General features: G+C 43.1%; 1 protein-coding gene across 8 annotated transcripts in view; it reads left to right on the forward strand.

Annotated features, from left to right (window-relative positions):
• LOC118774305 (zinc finger MIZ domain-containing protein 1) overlaps positions 1 to 26,491 on the forward strand; it is a 141,570-nt gene that overhangs the window by 56,324 nt on the left and 58,755 nt on the right. For all 8 annotated transcript variants that reach the window (XM_036523621.1, XM_036523561.1, XM_036523592.1 and 5 more), the window contains exon 3: positions 1,175 to 1,250. The gene's annotated coding sequence lies outside the window, so the exon portion shown is untranslated. The remainder of the gene's footprint in view (positions 1 to 1,174; positions 1,251 to 26,491) is intronic.

Raw genomic sequence — 26,491 nt, forward strand, 5'->3', positions numbered from 1 at the left:
ATATGGCTATCACCAAGAAACGGTTCTACCTTTGTGAGTAGGGGGGAAAAAAACACCTTTGGCATAGGCTTTACTTGCTGCTTTGCCACAGTTTGTCCGTGTCGTGATAAAGCTTTGGGAAATCAAGGAGAACCGTACACACTCTAACAACAATTTTCATTGTTGACACTGTGCAGTAATTGCCTCCACCGTGTTCTTGTCTGGCTATTGTTGCTCATTTTACCTTGCGCGAAAATGTTTGAAACCCGTCTACTGAGCCGACCCCTCCTCGCCAGCTTCAGAAAGTATGCACAAAATGTATACATAAATTCGGCAGAGAGGAGTTGCGCTCTCAGACTGAGCTTTAATGAGACCCGGGGCCATGTTTTCTTTCCTCTGAGAAGTGTGTGCTTGAGCGTTAATATAGACAGTAAGTAACCAAGTACGGAGAGGAAACCGGTAATGAGCGCATTGCCTCCCCTCTACAGTTGTATTTGAGACTGTAGGTGGAGAGGCACTTGTTAGGAGTATCTGTGTAGGAAGATGCACCGAGAGAGTGTTGTAGAGCACACTTTGCATAATTACGCTCAAAATCATTGTTCAGGTTAAATGTGGGTGTTGCATTTAAGAAATGGTTTGAAACTGGATTAGGGCAACATTGTCAGGTATTGGAATGTCCAATAAATTCCACCTCCACAGTGTAAGCATACTAAATTAAAATATGCTTAAAGATAATCATATACCAAATCAGTTATTGGTTGCTTGTATTTTCTCCTGGGCGCTGAAGAAGCCATACGAACTGTTTTCAAAGCAGTCACGCTGCAAGCTTGCCCATGTGTACCAGTTAATAAAGATTTCACCCCCGAGCATACAGCTAACTGTATGTCCTCAGACCAGTCATGTAACTACACATTAATGTGATCTGTGCTGGCATATCTAGAATGTCTGCATATATTTTAGCCACACTACTCATCCCAAAGTATTTCCAGTGATGCTTAACTCAGAGCTCTGTATGTTAAGCCCTCCACGTATGTCTCTTGATGCGTTGTCTTAATAATCCACTACCGTACAATTTTCAGTTTCATGTGAGATTATCTACATAAAGCTGTCTTTGTCCGAGTAGGGAAAAAAAGAGAATTCTATAATGTTGTAACATTTTTGTTTTTTTTTTTATTTGTCCCCATTTCTCATTCAGGCAAACCCTATGATCGATGGAGATATAAAAGTGGTTTTACTGAGCATCTGTAGAAGAGATCCTGAATATCCAACAGGTAAGAGCTGTGATTTGCATTCCTTTATTAAGTGAAAAGTGACTACACATTAAGGTGTTTTCTTTTTTTTCCATGCTCTGCTTTGTTGCGCTTCAATATTTCTTTTCAATGACAGGCATTTGAAATGAAATATAAATGGAGATATAAGTTCATTTACCGTTGTTGCGGTGTCTCCGAGGGTCATTTAAGTGCAGAAGTCGGCGGCGGTTGGAAGTACGGGAGAATGCTCACTAGCAGGGTGAAAAGTATGTGTACAATTTGGCTGCTTTCTTGTTTTTGTCTGAATTAGAACTCGGTGTGTTGACAGTGGCGGTGCTTGTGGTGGCTTTCATAATTGCTTTGTCTTGTGCCTGCGTTTCTACGTCTCAGTTCTGCTGGGGGAGTCCTCAGCCAAAAGCAGGCTGCTCGCTCGCCCGCCCGTCCGTGCACGTTACGAGCGGGGAAGAACGCATTAGGTCTCCATTACGTGCGGGGAGAGAAGCCGCGGCTGCGCGCACGCGTGTGGTGTGTATTAACGCAAAGGCCATTAGCGCGGTGCTCTGACAAACGCCGCAGGAAGGCATGGAGTGCGGAGGTCTTGCAGAATGTCATATTCAAGGGTTTCAAACATAGGAATGGAAAGTATCACTTTAGAACAGTGCTGGGAAAAGTCCTCCAGCGTCATCTCAGTGCAGGTATCAGAGGTGCAAAGCACCGTGCATCTCGAAGCACCTCAGGGGCTTTATGTTTTACAGTGAAATGCTATTTTTTGAGAACCGATTGAACTTGTGGGTCCATGGATGTTATTTAGATGTTAAAGATGGTGTAGTCGTGCACTCTGCGTTGGTCAGGCAACTACTCGGCATATCAGTTGCGATGGACCTCCTGGACATAGATGTTGAAAGGCTAGTTTTAGAAGTGGAAAGTATTTAGAGAATTTGTGGTGAATATGGGAAAGGATATGTGTTCAATGTACAGTAGGATAGCTGTATAGAATTTACTGCCTGCTGCACTCTTTGGCTTGTTTTGGTGCTCCGGATACACCACAATGACCAATGGAGTCAGAATCCATGCCCAAAATAAGGGCAATCAGTGCTGAGTGTTCAGCACTCAAAGGTGATAATCCAACTGTTCCTGTTGCTGAAATGGTTTGGGGGGAAAAAATGATGCTGCACACAGTTGCAAGAAGGAAAACAAATGCATATACCGAGTTATTTCCATACCGAATGTGCCTCTGTAAACAGCAACAGATTGCAAACTCCACAGCCCAGCCATACAGATTGCATCAAAACAAAAAGGTTCTGTTTCACTGTGCATGACAGTAATTGCACTGTGTTGCCATAATCTACAGCCTACCCATCCCCCTTCCTCTTGCACAAGGTAACACTAACCGCACACTGGTAAGTTTTCCGTAAGGATGAAATGGAGGTATATTCCATGCCCTGGCTTTTCTCCCCTTTCTTTTTTTTTTTTTTTTTACAGTTTTCTCCTAAGTCTGTTCTAAGACCTTGATGACAGTTTAATATTAACAGCAGTGGCATAAAAAGCTACTGATAAATGTGCTAATGATATGCTACTACTTGTAGTAATCATAACATTTGGTTGCTTATTAATTTATGTGAAGTTGTGCGCAGAAATGGAATCAATGGAACTTCCTCAGTGATTTGTTACCCATTAATCTTTTTTTTTTTTCTACAGTTTATTTGAAAGTAGGGTAGACTTCCTAAATCATAGAAAGGAAAGCTTTGAACCACTGGGCCCAAACAGTTTTTCCACGCAACTGTATTTTTTTTTACTGTAGTAAATAGTTAGGACTCAGAATACTCTTGAAAGCTGTTTGTAGCACAAGAATTGACCTACCTTCTGTTTGGTAAAAAGCTTGGCCTACATTTAAGTGGCATTGTTGTATGCATCAGAGATGTGCTGCTTTGTGTTTTTTCTGGTGGGGGGGGGGGTTTGGTATTGTTTTTTATTATGTTGTTATTATTTGAGATTTTTAATTTATTAGGGGAAATACAATACAGTCTACAGAACTCAGTAAGAAGAGTCTTACTCATTGAAAATATTATTATTATTTTTTTTTTTACACATTTTAACTCAACACCGTTTGTTGTTATATTTTCTCATACGTCGATCCCTTTTGCCTCACGGTACGCATGGTGTGTGGTATAACATTCACAGCTCCACTGTAAACAATTTGAAGTGTCATTCTTAATGTGCAAGACCAGGGCTCTGTGAGATGAGCCTAAATGAATGTATTTAAATGTCTCTGAGCAGCTCGAAGGTGAGTGATTTTGGTAGCATCTGCAATATGCTAATGAGGCTAGCATGCTCGAGCAAAGCTGCAGGAGTCAGATCGCCGGCAGACGTAAAAAGGAGCTTCGTATACATTAACAATGCGACCCCTCGATTAAAGCCCAAGCCAAAGGGAGGGGCCGATTAAATCTGGAATCATGCAGGCCAGAATTTGTTTTATTTTGTTTTTTTTTTTTTTTTTTTTTTTTTTTAACAAAATGTTCTTATCGTCGTCCTTGAGCAAACATGAAAACAATCTGGCCTGTGTGTTTGCAGTCACATGGTTCAGAAGTGCTGTAGAGCTGGAATGCTTGTCCTGGTATTTCCTGAGGGTTCATAAACACACGGAGTGGGGGTTTCATTTCAACACTACGGCAGTACCACAATGGCCCTACTGAGAGAACAGCTTGTCCTCCGCAAACCCCCCCCCCCCCCCCAAACCCCCACCTCTTGATAAGTAGTAGGGCCTATGTGGGATGGCTAACATTATGCAAGTGGGGAATATGTAGGCTAATCGTGTGTACATATTTGTTTGTTTTCAAATTAAATCTGTTGGAACTTAATAAAACATGAAATGCTGTTTTACGTTTCCCAGTGTTTATCTTTCAGGCGACTCAATGCTGAATGACAAATTGAAGTAAGTGTAAAATTTTATTTTCATTTACACCGAAAATCAGGAAAAACCATCAATTTCTTAGACCACAAAGCAGAAATAAAGTTAAAACCCTTTTGAAGAGTTCCATTTTAATGTGCTGGTCAATCCATTTTCCCTATATTCAGATTACTAACAAGTAGAGTCATATGCTTCACAGTACTTAATGGTATTGGCCTTGCTTTCAAGCCTGCTGGATACTGGTGGGGTGTAGGACTTAAAATGGCTAAAGATTAGAAACCAATTAGCCTTGTAATTGGTTTGGCCCATGGCTTTTGGACGACCAAAGACTAAAGCTCTATTTGATGAAATCATTTTCAGTATTGCTATACTAGTTTACCTAATTGGTTTGAAGTGTTACACTGGAGTGTTTAATGAGCACTTAAAACTGAAATCTCTGACATGAAGTACTTTTGATTTTTTTTACATTTTGAGTGCTTTAATACTTCGTATTCCAAATTTACAGTTGCAACAGTTTTAGATTTTCAACTTCCACTGTTCTGCAGCTTATAGTTCAGTTTTTGTCTACCATTCTCCTCGCTCTAACCAAAATTAAGTTAGACTTTTCATTTGGTGGCAGAAATTATGTCCTTGAGTGCTGTTTTTTCCTGAAATGCATGCTCCATTTCTTATCTTGCCAATGTTAACAAACTTTAAAAATGCTAATGATAGCCGTATTTTGTTTTTTTTTTTGCCTTCTCACAGTTTGTGTGTTCCATCTACAGTTTAGTCCCAAACATATTTGTTAGGATTATTTGAAGGCAGTGCAGTGATGTAGGTCAGATGAAAGAGTCTATTCCCTTTAATATAGTAATCCCCAATGTTCTGCTTTTTCCAGAAATGCAGCTTTGGGGTCTGTATCAGACCACAATGTCCCAGGTTAATATTGGATTTTTATTTAGTATGTTTTCCCCTCATGTTTCTGCTTTAGTCTGTTTGTATGGTCATCCACTTTGTTTCTTTGATGAACACAAATGTCTGACAGATGCACATATTACACTTATTGTGTAGAGGGAAATCGATTTGTTTGATTTGATGTGCAAAATAGGAGTGCGGTAAGGGGAAGTGCCTGGCTCGGTATGTGCAGTTGCTCTCCGCAGGTTCAAATCTGCAATGAAAATGCATAGCTGAGGAGATCTCGACCCTTGGCCTTTTGTGGCTCCATGTGGCTTACTGCAGAAGGCCAAACCTTGCCATGTGTATCATCATCTCTTGGCACTTGACCTGGGGAAAGAGTTTCAGATGTACAGACACAGTCAACACTGCTTGATACCTGCTGCACAGATTCTTGATACATGGACTGAATAGACACAAACGGTCTGATATGTTGGATCCTTATGGACATTCTTAAGGGGGCGTGGTTCAAAACAGAACATTCGTAATCAGCATAGGAACACGGGCAGCACCGGCTCCTCCTAGACGGAAGGAACACGGGAGCTAAATATCTGGACATACTAAAATGGTTGCGTCTGTTGAGAAACGGGGAAGGAAGCAAGCAGCTAATTTGGGCTGGCGCTACACTGATTGGACTTCCACAGGCGGGACATGTAAGCTCCTCTTTGATAAATTATTCATTAAAGCTGAATACAAATTTTACTTTTATTGGGAAATATTTCACATCTGTCAGTCCTCATTTCGAGCATTTGTCAACCATGTATTCACAAGCATCCAAATCGCTACATCCTGTTTTGTTTAGTTATATCCACCTAATTAGTTGTGTACCACAAGTGTGAGCTAATATATTTAAGCATGAAATTAGAGTAGCGTAGTGGTTAATATTTTCAATGTGTCACAAGCAATCCCAATCATATATTACTTGCCCTGAAGAACAGCTTCTTCTAATTGGCACCATAACAATAATAGTCCTGAGAATAATTTAGTCGTAGTAGTCACGGTAATAGGAGTAGCAGTATAACACTGATGATAATAACATCAGTTTGGTGTCAGTTTGAGCCTGTAGGAAAACAATGTGCCCTATAAGGCAAACCTAATCCCTGCGTGCAGATAGACTGGAAGTACGGTCCAAAAAACAAGCTACGTCCTGATTACAGGCATGCCGTGAGGTTTGTGGAATTTCACTGCTATTGAGAAATTGCTGGCTTTCAGGAGAATCGCTGCCCGCAGTAGCGTACAGCAACCCAGACACTGTACTGCATGTGACTATATACCATCTTTGAACAAAAAACCCAAACACCTCACAGAAGAGCCGAGATATTCCCATCTTCCTGCATGTGTAGCTGGGTACTCATGAAAATGAGTGCGAAGGAGGTGTACTGGTGTTTTTTTCATTAATCTGAAAGCCTGCCTGCGTTTCCCAGCCGCCGTTTGCATGTGTCCCGTAGGGCCCTCTCTGCGAGGATTTTTCCTCTAAGTGAGTGTTTTACACTGCGCCGGGATCGTCTGGTTATTGGCGTTTTTACGAGCGGAACCCTTCTCTGAATTTGGGGTTTTAAAATGGTGGGAGAATGGTGCATGGGAAATGGTGATGTCAGTCTGTTAGCTGTACTGTGCTGTGTGGGGCAGAGAGTGGTGAGGCAGTACAGTTGAAGGCAGAGGGGTGGTGCTTGTTGGCTGGGGGGGTCTGTAGTCTGTGGAAAGGACAAGAATGCTGGGTTTCTGGTGTGCAAACCTCTCAAGGCACTGACAGACACTGTTCATATGTCCTGAGAGTGGGGAGTACTAGGTAGGTCTGATATGAACATTTCCTCACATGGGATTATTGACGCACTGATACAACTGATACAAACAACAGCTATTCATTTCCTATGTTAAAAATGTATGGGGCGGGGGGGTGAATCAAAGAATCAATTTATGTTTATTGGTTGTAGTGATTCTAGAGTGATTCTAGGGATTTGTGAATAAACATGATGTGAAAATGAGACTGTTCCTCTCCAATTTTCACCGTTTCATGTCAGTTAATGATTTTATTTGTCACCAACAACAGTGCTTCTATTAATTTATTCTGTTTTTGTAGACAAATGTCACATTTTTCATGCATAAAATATTCACTAACTGTAATGTTTTGCAAACAGACACAGACAGGCGCAATCTCTCTCTCTCTCTCTATCTCTTCTAGCCACACACACGTGTTCTACTTGTCGGGGGGAAAAAGCCTTTAAAATTCAAAACCACTTAAAACCAGTTTAAGCATTAAGCTGTTAGACTGACTCGTTAACCTACTAGCATGCAAGCGTGATAGAAGTAGGTCATTGATTTGGATCATGTATTGTGATTGCATGATGGCCCAGAATAGAGCTACACCCAGTGATCTTTCATACCAAAAACAGCTTTCCCTTTAGTGTCTGCCATTTCAAGGTCAGAACCGCAGGCTCGAGAGCGCATTCAAGACACACATCCAGTTTAACTCAGAAAATTTTCCACTGGATATTTGAGGAATAATTTACATTTAGAACAATTAGCATAATGAATGCCACCTTGGATGACTCAACAGTAGCAGTGATAATACTCAGTTTAATCTTACTTAGTTTACAATAACAGAGTCATCAATGTTGATGTGAAAAACAGCCACTTCGAGCGTGGTTTGAAGGAAGTTCTGGGGGAAAGCTAACTGCCTAAGCGTTAACACTATGCCACTTTTCCCCTCCGAACATAAGCAGGACACATGTCCCAGGGGAGGGGATATAGGGGAGATTATTGTGTAATGTGCAGTTACTTACATGGGCACTAATTCTGATTGAGGCTTATCATACTGTGCTTTCTAGATCACTCTCCCTTCTGCCTCCGTAGTCCATATTTACCTTGCTTAATCAGGCAAAGTGTGTTCTTTTTAAGGAAAGAGAACACATGCAAATTTAATTGGCAGAATACCATGTCCCTTACACCGCACCATGTAAGGGTTAGCTGCACAGTTAGCAATACAAGCTGCAGTGCTCTGGTGGAGCATTCTTCTACAAGTGGCGTGTCATGACGATGTGGCTTGAGAAACAGATTTCCACATGCTTTTGGTCTTTGTGATCAGCAGATCAGCCTTGTTCCATCGGGCTGAGAGAATTTCGCAGCGAGCCCTTGATGTTTTTGCGTGAGATACCGTATGACCCCTTGATGTAAATATTCATGGCTTTGAACAAGCCAAGACATGGTCTAATCCACCGCTTGCCAGAGGGTTTCAAGTTAGACACATGTAAATTGCTCTTCACTTTATGGAAACATTAAAGTGAATCTCCAGTACAAAACTGGACCAAAATGAGCTGTCAATTTGTGTTGTCAATCTCCCTCTCATCTCCTCTGTTAGATGGACTGAAGCTAGTGCAGTTTTTTTTTTTTTTTTAGATTCAGCTGCACACTGAAAGTGAAGTTGTGATTTATTTTTTTGTGCTTGTTTTCTTGAATGAAAGCTCAACATCTATGAACTTCAAAGCACTAGGAGCCAGTTATCTGATGTTTTCTCCTTACCAAACTATCATTACTTTGGTTTGTTGGACACAAGTGTGATGGGAGGAGGGACTGGTGGAATAAGGTTTGAGCCTGTGTTTGTCAGAACAAAATGGTCGGATCAGGATCACATGATTGATATCAGCCAGTACCTCTGAAGGGTGTTTCTATTTCACGGTTCATCCACACACCAATTTAATGTTGGGGGAAAAAAAATATTCACTTGCCAGCAAATTGCCGCGATCAAACTTAAACATACACTCCTTTTTATCACGTTTCAAAATCAAACCGTTGCCTCAACCAGAAACCAGGCCTTTTCTCTGTGGCTTATTTCCATGGCAGTATTTCAGATCAGCAGTAAATATATTTATAGAACAATGGAATGCCTGTTTAAAATGTCATTGGGGGAAAAAATTGTAATGTTTCTTGAATGTGGAGACCTAGGCAGTTGAGCATCTTTGCTGTTCATGTGAGTATGTGTTCGTGTGTGGGTGTCTGTTGGTGTTTTCCAACAGCTTTCTCTTCCCTTTCAATTTGTCACTTTTTTCAGATCTAAAGCATTTTCTTACATACCTGGAAAGGCAAACCAAGAATAGTGCAAGCCTGTGTCCGTCACCTCTACATGGTGCATATGGTTGAATGTCCACCAGCACTAGTTCACCCAGCCTCATGCACAGTGGTCAGATCACATGTCAGTGAATACCCAGGCCATAGACCTGCTGCACGGGCAGCTGATCATGTTGTCAAATACAGACAATGAGCATTTGGTTCCTATAATCCTGAAAAACACAGGTCTGTTAATAAAGACAATGGAACTGTGTATTCCATGGTTTTTTGTGTAAATTTATCTCCTCATTCATTTTAACCTGCTCGCAACCTACTGTAGTTCATTATTGGATGAAACGGATGATGGTTGTGAAACATGGTGGATGGGTTGGTCTGTCACCTAGCAGAAGAGTCGGTGCATTGTGTGAGATGGTTCATGCGAAGTTCCACGGCTTTGTTCTTTTTCATAGTACCACAATCCTGCTGTTAATGTCCCTACAACCTGTCCTGGTAAACTGTGAGAAATCTGTGTGGATTGTTGGTTTTTATTTTACTTTTCCCTCCCTTTTCTCATGCCACGGTCACCTTTCATAGGACTAGTTCTGTCTTGGATTTGCAGCAGTGCTATTAATAGACACAACTACATAGAGTTTATAGCTTGTTTTGTGGGGGCAAATATTAATACATGAAATAAATCATGCATGAAGCCTGATCTCTTCTAAAAAGCAAGGAAACTCATCTGAGTAATCCTGTTCATGGATGTGATGTCATTGTAACCTGTACCCGCAGGGCTAGCATTCTTGCTCCTCTCCGGTATTTCGTGGCAGTTCACACCAAACGCGGTAAATTACCGCGACATGCTGTTGGAATATTCAAGAAATATTCAAGAAACCAAGTAGAGAACAGGCTACAGAAATAAGAACCCACACCAAACAACCCAAGGAAAGAACCAAGGAGATGTACAACCAGAATCCCGCAAACAAAAGTCTAGGACCCAGAAACAAGTGCAGGACTTTGAGAGGAAGAGACCAGACATAGCACATCCCTGGTTAAAGTGGCAACTTACTGCATTTAAAAGCAAAAAATAAATAAATGAATAAATCACTGTAGCCACGACAGTCATTTCAGTTTTCTGAGAATACTGGGTTCCTTGAGAAATACCGTTTGTAAGATAAGCAATGAAACCAATAAAGCTAAGCTTGCCAGCTGACAAAGTCTCAAAAGTGACTTCAGCAGGCTTAGGGGACCCTTGGGGACCACAAACTGTATTCCTAGACAAAACAGCCACTGACTCCCTAACAGGAATAGAGCCAGACTCCCCGGCAGTTGCTGTAACCCTTTTGACCTTATCAGCATATGACAGGCCACGTCCCAGCCAGAGTCTCCAAACAGCCCAAGATGGGGGGTTGCGGTTGGGATTGGGGTTGAGGTTAAGAATAGGGTTGGGGTTATTGCTAGGATTACGTACGGATGTCACACCCACGGATGAGGCCGCCTTTTTTGAACAGATTTGCATCTGTTGTCTGCCTATAGCCCCTTTTTTGTGAATTGGTTAGCATTGCTTGTCAAGGACTGCTAACTGCTTTTTGATTGGATTCACTGCAGTTGCCTTTTTTGGGGAAAACACAGCATCAATATAGATTTTTGGTGTTACAGTCTGGGTGAAAATACATTCTCTATGTGATAGTTTAAGGCACAAGATCTGATTACTGAAATTTGAAGTTGAGGCAGCCCCTGACAGCACCTCTTAGAGTAACCTCAAAGCTGATGAGCTCCTTCATGAGGGTTTGGTATAGTAAATTTTCCATGATAGTTTCTCTTCTGGCAGTCTTGTGGCTATAAATAATGAAGACCGAAATACTAATTTCAAAGTCGTCTTGATCACTTTAGTCATGTAGTACTCAAGAACAAGCTAGATATCCAACATTAACTAGTAGTAATAACACCATAACAAATTAACTGTAATTAAAAATTTGTCAGGCCCAATTTTATCGTTGCTTAAATACTTTGTTTTATTCTAGGTTTTACTGTTTGTCATAATAACATGGTAACAGAGGAATGTTCTTTATTAAAGGCACTACTGAACATTCTGTTTAATCAATAGTTAATGAATATAAAATTTGTCCATAATGCAGCCAAGTACATGCTCAGTATATTTCATCATCTATGGTTTTTTTTTGCTTTTGTCATTACTTTGACTTAATAAATAGTGTTATTGATGTGAATTATATGATTGCTTAGTAAATTCACTTAAAAGCTCGTTAGTAAAGTCTCTGATAATTTTATGTGAAATTGTGCATGTGCTTCAGGGCAAACTCGCAATGAAACAAAGGCCCCACTAATGGTTCATTAGCACGTGCATATAGTTTCCCCAGATTTTTAAATATCCTAAAATGATGTTTATTGCTAAGCTGTTCCTTTGCAAATGCTAATAACCTGTAAACATTTAGGAAATTGAACCATCAAAGAGCCCCAGTGATCCGCAGCTATCAGACCCAATTCCTATAGGTTCGTGCCGGAGAGCCATTTCCAAGGTAAACCCCCTTATGTCTCAGAATGTTGTTTTTAAATTATGTCCTACTCATGCCTCCCCACGGTGTACTGATGCTTTCCATTCCCACTTGAAACCGAGCCACCCACGGTAGCCCACACATTTGTTTGCGCAAAGACAGAGAAGCCCGGGTCCATCAGAAGTGACATCATCTGCAACAGCTGCGGGCTGCGCGGGGCGGAGGGAACAATTGACCAGAAGCGACACAGGAAAGAGAGGTGACCTGATTGCTCAGCTAGCCAAGCAACTGGGAAGGAAATGCTGGGAAGGAACGGCCCGCTGTCTGGGAGGCCTCATGTTGGCCAGGCCCGCTGTGGTGCTGTCTACCATGGCTGAGCAGATCTGTACAAATGATCTGTGCTACAAATGATCTGTGCCCACTTCAGGACTATCAGCTTCCAAATGTAGACTGCCTGAAAGTGACTCTCTAACCTTTCCCTATTCAATTAGGGTAAATGTCAGCCTCGCGGAGGTGTACCGTATTTGATATTTGTTTCATATGTACTTACATTCTATATTTATGATTGTTTGGATTTGTTATTATTATTATTAGTTATACAGTTGTGGTGGTATATGTATCAAAATGCAATGCATTAATGAAAACAATAACTTATTCTGTAATCAAAGCAAGTGTTTGTTATGATACGTTTTCATAGTTCCACTGCATCTGAATGTAATTAATTTTAATCACAATCACTGCAATAGTTTTTTGATTTAAATCCCCGGGAGCAGCTCCAGCAAAAAAATGGGGAAAAAAAGAAGAAGAAAAAAAACGGGTTCCTCAGAAAAAACAAACACTCCCTCTCTGATTTATTGTAATCCTTCTGGCCCGGAGAGACGGACTGTCGGAAAATACAAAACAGAAGGGCCCGCATCATTTGCATGCCTTTTTAACATTTGGCTAGGAGAGCTTTTATTAAAAATCACCCTATGGGGTGGACACTGCTGCGGAAGGGGTCGAGGGCAGGGAGGTTTAATCCCGCATTCTCTTCAGATGAACAGGCGGTGCCATCTGAGCAGGGAGAGGGCGGCTTTGTTTTAGGTGTGGGTGCCATGGCAACGGCGTACCTTTGTCCTCTTTCAGCAGTGTTTTTTTTTTTTTAAATATACAGATATATATATAAATGTATCTCTCAAAATGCTTAATCTGATTCCTCAGAAGCAGGCGCTGCTTTCCAATGAGAGGAGATCATCTGCCAGCATCCCTCAGGCCTGGTGCGGCCCAGAACAGCTTGTGGCAAATGGGCGGGGAGCCCTTGGAGGGCACTGCCCGCCAACCCGTGGGATGCAGTGCGGGACTGTAATTACTCCAGCAATGGGCGCTATCACTCACCTATTCCGCCTCTAATCACTAGATACCTTTTGTGGTTTTTATCTGTTTGAAAGATGAGGAGAGAAGCCAGACTGGAGGGAGGGAGGGGAGTAGGCATTGGTGGGTGTGGTTGGGAGGGTAGGGCTGTATGGCGGTAGGTGGGCGGGCGTGGTCATCGAAGAGAAAGCACTTTGGAGCAGCACAAGGGCCATTCGTGGTAAGCTGTGAGGGCCTGTCCAGCGGGGACAGGCGGTCCGTGCGGGTAGCGGTAGCAGTGTTAAAATAACGAACGCCCTCTCCGAACAGGATCTGTCCTTGCGTGAGGGATGAGGCTTGATAGCTAAAGTGCTGTCTGTTGCTCTGGCTCTGTTTTTAGATGTTGCCGCAGCATCGATCAGCTGTTTATACGCTGTTTCCCCCTCACTCGTCTTGGAGTGATCGGTCTCAGCACAAAGGCAGCTACATAATACAGGGCTAGCATTTGGATCTCGTTGCCTCCCACCCCTCAAGTGCGTCGCTGTTTACAGCACTGGTCCTGCTGTCCCCTGTTGATCTTACTCTTTTGCAGTGTGTAAGTAATGGAACATCCAGTGGCTTATTTCATAAAATGCTCTTCTCAGTTTTATCCCGGTTGTTTGCCAAAGCCACTCGCAGCATTCACTAAGCTGCGCGAGACAGGCCCGAACTGAAGAAATGTCACAGATGTTGGGCTGTAAGAACAGCCTCCCCTCTCAATCTGGCTAGTTTTGCCAGCGAGATAGATTACTCCTGCTAACCTCCTTTCAGCAGCGTTGTTGAAGGGCCTGCCTCTGTGCCTGGTGGCGAGGAGGATCTCTCCAGACACTGAGCAGACCTCAGATCATTACCAGCCTCCTTCCGAGCGTCTTTGTTCTTCCCACAGCTCCGCCGCCTAGCCGGCTCGCAGATCCGCATCGTTTTCCAAACGAACATCAAGCCTGAAACGTCTTGTTTCCAAACCCCCCGATCCCCCCTCGTGCCAACCCCTCCTCAAACTGAAAACGCACTCCTGTCACCAGCTCCCTCCACACTTTAAATGTGGTTATTTTTAATAAAACGTCAGACCGCCGGTTGCAGAGGGGTAAAAAGCACAGGCTGCCCACCCAGCTTGTAAACTTCACTTTAGTGTGCGCGACAGCACTATTGCAGCAAAGAAAGACGGGAGCTGTGGCTGCTGGTGATCATGTCACAGAAGTCAAATTAATTATTGGTGCCAGGAAAAGCACTGCTAATGAAATTGGGAGTATTAAAAAAAGCAGCTAATATAAACAGTACCATGCACATGTGCGTGTGCATCTGTGTGGTTTCAGGGGCATATGCTGCAGTTGTCTGTGTTTGGACAGAATGGAATGGAAACAGCAAAGCTTAGGTTTCAACCTGCGATACCGCCCAGCATGGTGAGCCTCTGACAGAGGCAAGGGTCACCGTCTTGAGGCACGCCATGGGCTGAGCTAGCGTGGGGCCCCTCTCAAGCAGGCAGTTAGCAAACACATTTTTTTGTGTGTGCCTATTTAGGTCAAGATTTGTTACCCAGGGAAATGTGGTCAGAAGCTCCTCTACCTTTGTGAAAATAGAGGAACAGGTCTGTGTATCCGCACTGGTAAACGCTAAGAGGTGCTGGGAGTGTTTTTCATTATTTTCGCCATTTGTTTCCTGTGGTTCTGTTGCCGGCGATGTCCAGAGAGACACCATGCGTGCGGAGGCCGTCTCTGAGTGATTCCATATGTCTAGACAGGAGCCAAGTCTCTGGGGTCCCACCGATTTATACAGCGGATATTAAGTGGCCTAATGGCCATATTATTTCAACGGGATCAACACAGAAAATCTTCAGAATTCTATTGTGTCAAGTGCCCATCCATAATTGCTCCGATCGTGTCTTTATTCTTCTTGAACACCATTCGGAGCAAAGCGGTACCAGTTGCGGCAACCCACGAGCCTGAATGCAAGCCTCCAAAGCAGCTGAGGTCTTTCGCTTGAAAATGTTGAGGTTTCATCAAACAAAACAAAGACATGTTCCATTAGCCATCATGGAATGAAGTTTAAAAAACCTCCAAAGCTAAAAGAACATTTACTAATAACTGTTCTTTGCTCTTCAATAATACAGTCACCTCTGATGCATGAACCTACTGCACAAAAGAAAGCTCTCTGAGGCGCGCACCCTGTTGTATTGTGTTTAATTCAATGACTGAAGTAAATAAAAGACTGAGGCAAAAATAAATGTGAGAAGGCGTGATGTTATACTACACAGTTAACAGCTTAAAGTCGAGTCAAGAGTGGTAAAAAAAAAATAAATAAATCGTTGAGAACATGTGTGATGGTTTCTCAGTTCTGTGGAGTTTCCTTTCCTAGAGGGCCATCTTGACTGTAGTTATATAAGGCCCTCTGCAGTGTTAGCCTCGGTCTCACCTACCTCTCCCTCTTCCCCCAACAGGAACTGGCTTATTTCCTGAACTTGACTCACTATTTGGTCTGCACAGAAGGAAACCTCTCACTGTGGATATCTCAAATGCTGTACCACTTTAAAAGCTTAATGAGCGTTCAGAACTCAGGGTCAGTAGTTTTAACGTTTTACAGGTGTTTGCAACTGGCTGGGAGGATTTTTTTTTTCCATCACCTTTTTAACCCATTTATGCCTTCTAAAGAGGGCCACGCACTTGAGTAATATAACAATTTACAGAAACGTTTTGCAAGGGGTATTCCTTGGTGAATCTTAGGAGTAGGAGCTATTTTTTATCATTTGAGCTTTTATGGATTCACATACTGATGCTACAGGTCATTTTAAACTTTTGTCAATGTTGCTCATTACCGCATAGATGTTTTTTTAATCACTTTTCCCTATATTGGCTGTAGCGGTTTCGTTTGTCAAGTAAACAGTTTGTTTAGACAGTGGTTCTCTCAGAAATAAAGCTGGGATTTAGCTCGCTGTGAAGTGGCTCAGACTTAAGCTGTTTCCTCAGTCTTATGGTCGTTGTTGCAGAGGCCCTCTTGAGTCTCTTGGTCTAGACTGGAGGGATCATTATTCACTGGTGCTGGTGTGGGCGGGGTTAGGAAGCTGACCCTCCTAAGTTGACCCCCAGTGATCCGGCAGGAGGGCTTTCACTACACAAACCATGCCTCATTGATTCAGCTGAACTCTGACCAGCTCAGTCCTTCCCTTTATCTGACACTCCCGGCAATACAAATTATATAGTTTCAGTCTTATTATAGACATTGTATTGGGGAAAATAATAAGAGAGGAATAATTACCAGACATACCATATGTCGGCTTCAGATATGCAGCCCCAGCACTAAACCTATGCTGAGTATTACTTCAGTGTATTGATCTGATTCTTGTAATGGAGAGAGGGCAGTGCGCAAAATCAATGTTTTATTTTCTCCTAGGCTACCCTTGTTAATGCTTGTTTTTATCGATGGATAAAAAACACTTTCTATCTGTTCTATCTGCCATTCTGCAGTGGCGGGGCCACGGGGCTGTGCAGCACATTGTCCTTTCAGCGTCACGTTAAGAACCGGATGTCTGTGGTCTCCTTTTGGATTTAGCACTCTCATTTTGACATAATGCAGCCCTCCTCTCTCTAATCTCAGACACTCATGTAGTGTATCAGATAACGTTGTTACGCTGTCTATGATGTAGTCATCGGTGTGAATTTAGCGAGACGTTTCGGAACAGTGGGTGTTTTTCAGAATCTCGACGCCTGAGGTCATAGGTGTTTTTGCAGGCGGAGTTATCGCGCGGAGCGTTGCATCAGCTGTCTAAATGAAATCAAAGCGGGCTCGCCCGATGCTGTTGGCCAGGCCGCAGAACGACATCACTGTCCGTCTGAATCAGAATGCAAGGACGATTCGGGGAGAAGGGTCAGGGAACGGGGACGCGGGCGCCACGCCCGTCGTGGAAAGACGACCGGCCCGTCCGTGTGGCAGCCGCACTAATGAGGGCTTTTGTGCCAGTCGTGAAGGTTAGCTTTTTTTATGCAAAGCTGCAGGAGGCATTAGCTGCCTCCCCTGCACTCTTCCTGTCCTCGCCTGTGCCAAGTTTTAATAGAAATTCAGCGGCGTGAGTGAGCAGAACGGCAGTGCGTCTAGTCACTAAGATAACGGATAACGTCAGGCATTTGCTGTTATGCAAGTGCTCTCAATATTTTTGTTTTCCTCACCCGGGGTCTTGACACACACACACTGTGCGTCTCTCTGGATAAGAGCATCTACTAAATGATATTATATAGATATATAAGGGGAAAACAGAGTCTGTCTCTTTCAAGACAGTAGAATCCATTTAATGTTGTGCGTGGATTTGAAATTGTACCCCCCCCCCCCCAATTTAGCAGGTTAGAGTGTGCTTTGGTATACACTCGTACAAAAAAGGTATCTCCGACTGGCGAGGCTAACAGACATGCACACCCCGCACAGAATCAGCAATTTCATCTTTGTTAAATTATCCAGGAAATTGTTTGCGGTGCTTTGATAACACAGGTGTTTATACGATAATAGCTTCTGGAGGCAGAAGAAAAGTGAAACAATAAAGCCATTAGGGTGTTACAAGATGAAATTAAGCCAGTCTCTCCACACAGCGGTTATTCCCCTGATCTCCTCAGAGGAATGCATTGGCTGCACTGCGATACAGATTAACAGGCTGGTTTTACTTGCAGAATTTTTTTCTCTCTCCTGTACATATCGTCAGCTTAACACAGCTCAATTCAACGCGCTCATCTGATGTGTTGGATCTGCGTTGGATGTGTTAGTAATTATCGGATCAAATACGTTTTTTTTTACGTTCGATTAGCATCTGTCTGTTTGTTTTCAGTGCTATGATTGTTTTCATCGGTCACATGTCATATTGGCAATCTGCGAAGAACAAAGTGCCGATATCTCAGAGCACCAAAGAGATACCCAGTGCCTTTACTCACTGTAATCAACTTTAATTGTCAGTGGTTCTCTCAAGTGTTCAATATCATAGATGATTAAGTGTAGTTAAATAGGCAATCTTTATTTAGCTAAATTAATCAGCAAGCGATATTGTTTTGAGGGAAAGTTGCCAATACTAATGCCAGTAATAATGAAGACGTTTACTTGATGTCTGAAAACAAATAACTAAGTGGATGTAAAACATGAGTTGTAAATTAGCCTGGCTTGCTTCCCATTCTGTCAAATCTTCCATCTTCAAACTGCGTCACTGATTATTTCATAAATTTAATCAACCCGTGTTTGCCAACCTTTTCATTGCTCCCAGTGTAGCACGGGTGGTATTGTTTTCATCTTGTTTGACTATGCACTCAGTCGTGACATCAGTGAATCCTCATCAGGTTATCTGTTGCGCATTATTTGTGTCCGTGTGTGTGTGCTTGTGTCGTCCGCGTGGACGTGTGTATGTTTTTATAGACTCGGCTGAGCTCTGACTTCAGATTTGGTTTGGAAGTCGTTTTTGTTCCCAGAAGCGTTCCAAATCCGCCCTCCCCCTTTTACAATAGCGCAGTCACAAACTCTTTGGATAAGTGGATGATTTCGCGTACCACTGCAAAACCTCAGGGATTTTTTTTTTGTTGTTTCCTTCTCGCTTGCCCACAGAACAGCAAGCGGTGAGCTAACAGAGATGCCCCTCCTCGAAGGTGGCCGATCTCATCTCATCTTGACACATTTTTCCCCCAACAAAGGAAGATTGCGCTCGTCGCAGCGGCTCGCGGGGCACGCCTGCGCTGGTGAATAATGAATGCGCCTCACCTGGTGGTCGCTGGGAGGCTGGCAGCGGACGCCGCTGGGGCCCTTGGCAGCCGGTCTCATGCAGGACGCGCGACGAGGCGGGAGGCGGCACGACATTAATCAAAATTCTCCAGCTGCCTCCTTTATGTGTTCCCTAACCTTTCCCTTCAGAACAATATCCCTTTTTTTTCACGGACTCCGTGGATGGAGCTCACACGCGTGTTTGGGAGCGCTTGACGCCGCGGCCACATAAGAGGCTTTAGTCCTTCCCCGATGTTGGATTTCTCCACACTCTGATATTTTTAATGCTATTACAAGGTGGCGAAAGCCAATGGCTTCTCTCTAACGAGTGGTGCCTAAACCACAGAGGGGGCTAAAATGGAGTTTAATTTCTTAATGCACTTAAAGAGCTGCACCTCTGCCCTGCTCTGACATCTTAACTGCTTGTGCTTATCTTAATACTGGAGTTACTGAAATTCCTCTCTTTTTGAGGTCAACAAATACAGTCCCAGTTACTGTATAAAGAAAGTTGTGTTGCTTTACTGGAGGGTTTCACACCAGGTCCAAATGCCAAAACCAGTCCATAGAAGACACTGCAAATAGACACATTTATCATTTATTTATGTTTCTTCATGTTTGTTTTCACACCACAAACAAATGGTTGACACTTTGGTTCCCTTTTTGCTTGTGTAACTGCTGTTGCTGTTACCACACAGCATGGCTAGCTATCTGTATTATTTTGGTAATGATTTAGCACTGTACTTGTTTTGTTATGTCAAAAATCTGAGCTGGAGAGTCATCAGTTTTTTTAAGAGGAGTTCTTTATTGGAGAGTTATTGCTCGATTGCATCCACACCAGCAACCTTCTATCATTGCCATTGACCAATGACCTGCTTGCAAAAACCAGAACAGGTCCATTTTTGTAACTTGGAAATGTTCCCCATGTATTAGAAAATGAATTTGTTTTTTTTTTTCCCACAAGTTTGAAATGATCTGAACATCATCTGTGACGTGACCCCTTTATGGTGGCACAGTATATGAAAAAGATGTATTTTCCCTCTTGCAAAAGGGTACCACACCAAACTGGCAACCAAAACAATTTGTGTGTGTGCTTTTTTGATGATTTGTAATGATTCACAGTGAGTTAGCCTTTTGCATCAGATAAACAGTTTTGGCAGAAATACAATCGCTATGATAAAAAAGGAGAACAAACCGCAAACATAAGTGATTGTTTTCTGTGCGTGAAATTGGCACAGTCACGCTTGTGATCCCTTTGGATCAGATGAACAAAAACAGCTCATTAAAAATACATGGAGTGTATTGAACTGAGTGTGCCAATTAGCCGAGCCCTTCATAACAATTAATGGGTGCTCACAGTTTGTGATATCAGGATCAGGTAAAGTCTTTATTATTTTAGTTATTATCTGCACTGCTTGTATGGATGTTTTCCATTATAAGTGTCAATAAGTGATATGGTTATTTCTTCATAGATACATGCTTCCTTCGTAGAACCTTTAGCTTCAAACCGTGTCAAACTGTTTCAAAGTTTTGTAATCCCAGAATTCTCCTCTTTAACAAAAGCTGCTGTTCGTTGTGCATGATTGTCGAATGGCATTTTTAAACATGGAGCTAAAGTAGCCCGTTGAAAAATCCAGACAAACCTTAAGCTCATTCTCTCGTACTGTCAGGAGAAATGGATGACTTAAACAATTCAGAGAGCAGACAGCATGGCAGAGTCATTCAGCGCTACAGTCGGGGAGATCGAACACAGATTTCAGTAGCAGTCATACATAACTGTAGACCAGTTTATTTCCGTAAGATAAAGTTTGTTCAAACATGTAAATGTTAGTATCAAACAGACGTCACAGCGCAGAAAATGTTTGAAAGGATCTGGTATCCAGAAACCGCAGCACACCCCCCCTCTACCCCAACGTAAGTTTTAAACAGAGGCTTTGATGCACAATGACGCAGTCAACAAAGAGTACAGTATAGAAGAAGGTTTGCTTTGGAATCTCCAGCACTGTGAAGCTGTAATGTAGTGCCCCTGGTTGTTTTCTGTTGTTGTTGTGGTTGTTGTTCGGTTGTTAAGGAAGTAAGTTGGTTGGTAAAAAGACAGCCTGGTGCTCAGTGTCGGAAAGCAGATTCACAGCTGGAGAGTTCAGTCTTCCTGCATTTGTGAATGGTCTTATCTAGATAGAATAAGGTGGTGGACTTGTTTTGTTTCCGAGTTCTTCTTTCTAAATAATGCCACAGATGCTGTGACAAGCACTCAAAGAACCACACAGAGCTGTGGTACGGTAACCCACTGTAGGAGGAAGGGTTCCCAGAGGAATGTTTATTACGTCTTTACAGATAAATCGTTGCCACTTGCCGTAAATTCTGAAATTCTTTCATGACAAAAAAACCTGAGTTTAAGTAAACATGTGATTAAGGAATTTTCGTTTTCCTCAACCAGAATGAGAAAACAAATTTGCATGTTTACCGGATGAGGGCTGGAAAACGCAAATTGAAAGCACAATGTTTCCTGTCTGCAGATTTGTAAAAAAGTTGGAATTAATTTGAGTTTGGAAAGCTGGCTTTCCCTTCAGGAAGTGTTGGTCCTCGCTGCTCTCTATAAACAGTGGAAAAGAGACTTGGAAGAAAATCTTCGACTCACTGTTTCCACTGTAAACACACAAAACAGTTTCCATTTTCTGCCTCGGCTCTGGTCAATCTACTCAAGCCCCCATTTGGATTAGCATTTCCCAGTACAGGAATTAGATTTGACTTTAGTGGCAGTGTAAAGCCCTCTCTTTTCTTAGGAGAGGAGGCATTTTGACTTAAGTATTGCATGGCCTTTTTAATATGACTCACTTTTCCACGAAACTGGCTTACCAAATATGATCTTCGATGGTGTGTTTGAGGGCTGGTGCTAATTAGATGATCACCTTTTCCAAAGCTGAGTAGTCTACTCTTTTCTTTAGGTGACCAAAACATAATGCTACTAAGAGTCACATGTGTCTGTAGGTACACTACTGGTTATGTTTGCTGTCAAAATTTATGCAATTTTTGTAGTTAGGGACATACCTCGCTGCCTCATTTCACACAAGTACCTATTGTTTTCTGTGCAGCAAGTGTAATATATGACTTAAAATGTGCATTTTCTATTTTACAGAATTCCCATGGATGAACCAAAAGCATGCACTGTATCTTTATTAGTAAAAAATAACATTATATAAATATTATATATATAATATATAGTATATATATTATTTTAGGTTAAGAGAGTTAACATTTGGCCTGCCATCTCCGTTTAACTGTGAACATTTTGCTGCTTGATTTGTGATACAACAGGCTAACAGAGCTTTGTTGAATTTGTTTCTTTGTTCGATTATGACTTTGCCTTTGAGCAAGTGGTCTCCCAGTTATTTCTTTTTTTTTCATTCTTCTTTGTTCATATCCCTCTTGCTGTAAAACACAATGTCAACAGCAACAGTGGCTGGAGGTGGCAATATTCTCAGGCAGTCGGTAAATTAAACAGTTTATTGTACTCCTTTTCCTTTAATTATTTGCTATCTGTTACTGTTGGAGTGTCTCCTTAACCCGTCTTCCTGATCCACTCGAGGGCTAAGATTTTTTTTAGCAAAACAAAACAGAATTTTGTTTGTCCATTCATTATATAATGCGATCTGTCAACAGCTGCTGTCGGGATCTGTTTCATCTCATTAATGTTTCCTGTCTCAAGTGGTGATGAAACGGTTAAATCGAAAGCGTTTTGATGTTTCTGAGATGTCAGACGAGCCACTGTCTCTGTAAAGACCATTATGCAACCATTTGCATTCCTTTTCTCAGAATGCTTTATTGGTTCTCAGTAACAGAAATATTCTCGCTAACTTCATATTATATGAAAACAAAACAAACAGAAAACGTTGGGGCTTCTGGTGGTGTGCAACATTCTGATTTGTTTGAAGATACGAGACCCAAACCGAGACGGAGAAGCACATTTTTATTTTACCCATAATGAAAGAGTTGTTAAGACGGACTCTCCATATCTCCTGCTCTAAAAACTCATCTAAATGGAAAACACATTGTCTTCATTATTTGCAAGTACTGAATGAACACAGTTGCCATGGTGACAGCCATCTGAGGCCGAAGGCTGGTTTTAGGCCAGAGAATAGGGTAGAGGAACAAAGTGCCGTCTAATCCAGACAGTAAAAAAGGCTTACCGAATCCAAGTGTATTTAGTACGGCAGTCCATTTCCAAGGGTGCGAGCTGACAGGATCTAGATGTATTGAACCAGTGTTTTTTTTTTTTTTTTTTCCTGTCTGTTTTACCCCGCAGGTCTGTGTGCCATTCAGCAATAATTATCTTTTATTTTACAAATGGAAGGTTAGTATAATGATCTCACTAGCTCAGTGCTCAGAATGTCCAACTGAGAGATGGGGGAAGGATATGTTTCTTTGTAAGCGCGGCGCTGAAACTTCTGGAATCCACAGCGATAAGCATAGCTTCAAGACACTGCGAGAAGTCTACCCAAGAGGACTAGTAATGAATGCCAAGCAAGCTGTTTTTAAAAGGTGCTCATAGATTTAGGGGAAATAACTGAAACGAACAGGCAGTTTTCACACAGGCTATAAATATTAGGTAGAATATATTATGTACACGGACGTTATAGCGCAATCAAATGTGTGACGTTCAGAAAGAAGCGTTCGCAAGCACAACTATTACTTCGCTTCATTCACACGACGTCAAAAGGCATTAACGGAAAATGACAGCCCGCATAAAATAACGATTGAGGGAAGAAATTTAAGCAGTCCAATGACTTGGCACCAGGAGTGGAAGGGCGAACGGGAGGTGCGACGCAATGAAAGTAAATCAGTCTTTCACCTGATGAGAAGCACTCGCACTGACACCGGGAATCAGGGACAAGGTGCCTTTCTGAATGGGAAATAAGACACATTGCTAATAATAGAGAAATTGCCCACTCGGGAGACTTTTCGTCGCAGTGATTCATGTCACACTGTAATTGGTTTACCTGCCACACCGCACTGTGTTGGTATCTGTGAGGGTAAAACAAATTACCAGGGGTCAACTCTCTGGCGCGATATTCCAGTAACTCACACCACGTTCATTGTGTGATCGGAACACATCACAGCCAGCAGGAGAACAGTGTGCGATGCGCGGCTCGCTGTACAATTTGAGTCGCTGTTCGTTTCCCACAGGTCTGGAAATCGTGTCATTACACCTCCGCACACATGTGAATGGAGGTGGTGGTTTGTGGAACAGAGGGCTGTGTGGAGGGCGTCTGTGTGGTGTTTGGGATTTGCTGGGTAGGTGGTGGGGTTCAGTGGAGCGATGGAGTCGAGGGGAAATTTTGTGGCATTTGTGTGGTTGAAGGTGTACCATGTTGGGGGGGGGGGAGAACCTGTTCAATTTGTGGAGGTTGTGTACCCCATGTTGTCTGTGTGGAGATTTTGGAGATGGTTAGTGGGGGGGGGGGGGGGTTGGGATTGAAATCTCTGGGTTTTTAGGGAGTGTTTCTGTGTGGAGGGGTGTGGTGTGGTGTGTGTCTGTGTGTGTTTTTGTGTGGGGGGTTGCGTGCTACGGTACGTGTCTGTGTGTGGTGCGTGTTTTTGTGTGGGGGTTGTGCGGTACGGTGCACGTCTGTGTGCGGTGTGTGTTTGTGTGCGGGGGGTGGTGTGCCTCACAGACGGTGATTAATGACGCTCCTCTGTTTCTCTAGGCCTCTCAGGGTCAGTGTTTGTGTACACACTCGCACTCGGCGCATTGTCTGGAAGGCCCACACCGCACAGGTTTGCTCTGGTCATTGTCGTCGAGGGCGAGACACAGAGGGAGAGGGGAGCGGGGAAAGGGACCGCCTGCCCCCCCCCCCCTCTCAGCACGGAAGGATACAATGTCCATTTTAGTGACAGAATAGATCGGCTCCAATTTAAATCTTAATCCACTGGGATGAGCTGCAGTCTGCTGGATTGATTTGCCCGCCGAGCTGTGTGTCCACAGCTCCCAGCAACGCTGCGCCAGTTGTTTTTCTTTGTGATAGACACTTCAACACCCCTCCCTCGGCTCTTGTGATTTCCTTTTTTATCCCTCAATCGGCTCGAAAGCAGCGATCCAGGTTCTCATTGAAAAACCGAAACGAAATTTCCTATTTTCACTTTTTTTTTTTTTTTTTACTTTATGTCAAAAGATGGAAGGCAAAAAAAATGAAAGATAAATAAATATCGCCACTCCAGGTTTTCTTCCAAACTGCCCCTTCCTGATCTTGATAAAAATTATTTATGTCTTTGGCTCTGACTGGTTCTCTGGTGAAATTTAACAGTATTCTCCGTCTGCCTCATTCAGTTTCCTGCAAGTATCCAGCTATTTATTTTCTCAGCAGAAGCTGTTATTCGGGGCACTTAAAGTGCTATCAGGCAACATAAGGGCAATGCGAACTGTAGCTTTAATCAGTCAGCAATAGTCCTTTCTCCGTCTACGTGTTGGCGCAGTGCGCAACGGCACCCATGCATTCAGAGAGGGGGGCCCTCATCATGAAGTGAGCAATAAAGGGCATTTTAGCCGCCTGTTCACACAGTTGGAGGATCTTGCAATGGAGGTGTTTCATCGATGAGGGGCCGCCCTTGTAAATCCGAGCTAATAAAAAGGTGGCACTACAACTGGTACAAATCACAAATTAAACACACCAGCTGCCACCCCAGCCCCAAATCAAGATTTGACACAATATCAAAGGCCATTCATCCCAATAAAGTGGATGTGAGCCCTGTGTGTTTGTGGGCTGTTAGAACCCGTCGTGTGCTGTATTTAAAGGGCCGGCACCCGAGTTCTTTGGCCCTCGGGGTATTGTTGGCCTGAGAGCCGCTGTTGGCCGGTGTGTTTCTGTATTGCTCAAAGGGGTATTGTTGGCCTGACAACACTGACTAGTCCCCTGCTTCCCTCAGACCAGGTTCTAAGCATGTGGTTACTTTGGATGCGATCCGTTATTAATGGGAAACCCCAAAATAACCGAGAGTCACAAAGAGACATCTTTTCTCCAAATCTACCTCCGACACACTGCTTCAGAACCAATAGGCACTTGAGCAGTTTTACTGCTATTAATGCATAGATTCGATGGGGGGATCGGCCTATATGTTCTGCCTGGTGGCTTTGGTAGTAAACGCCTAAGGGCTCGTCAGCTGTCGCAAACAACTCCCTAAATGTGTGAGTTTCATTCATGGCGCCAGCCATTCACGGGTTTCGGAGTTGTTTTTCAGGTTTTCCCAGATTTTCATGAATTCCACTCGCCTCTGGAAAAAGAAAAAAAAAAAAAAAACAACACACATTAGATTTGCATATATGCTGTCCGGTACACGTGACAGTGTGGCAGCCGTAGTGAGGAAGACATGAAAGCTCTCCGCATAAGAAGCCTTATTAAAGTTTGGGGAAAGGAAATAGATTCATTAAAGGTTTGTGAGTTCTGAGTGGCCACGCAGCTCGAGGCGGGAGAGGCGGACGAGGAGCCGCGCGGCGCTGCAGGATCGAACGCGGACGGGGCTTCCTGCGAGGCTCCGCAGAGTAAGATTCATGACCTGTGGAAGGGGCGTAATTGCTGATGCTTCAGCAGGTTTGGAGGCTGAAACAGTAGGACATGGAATTTCTCAGCTTTCCTATTCAGCGTTGAGTCCGCTTACAGCTTCCCTGGAAATGTGCCTGCCCGTTAGTGTTTACACTGACCTGTCAGCCCACCTCGTCACTCATGCAGATTGTGTGTAGATCACCCCCCCCCCCCCCGCCCCCCGTGGCAGTGGGAACCCAAAACCAGGCT

The sequence above is a fragment of the Megalops cyprinoides genome, chromosome 1, assembly GCF_013368585.1.
Source record: "Megalops cyprinoides isolate fMegCyp1 chromosome 1, fMegCyp1.pri, whole genome shotgun sequence".
Taxonomy (NCBI): Eukaryota; Metazoa; Chordata; class Actinopteri; order Elopiformes; family Megalopidae; genus Megalops; species Megalops cyprinoides.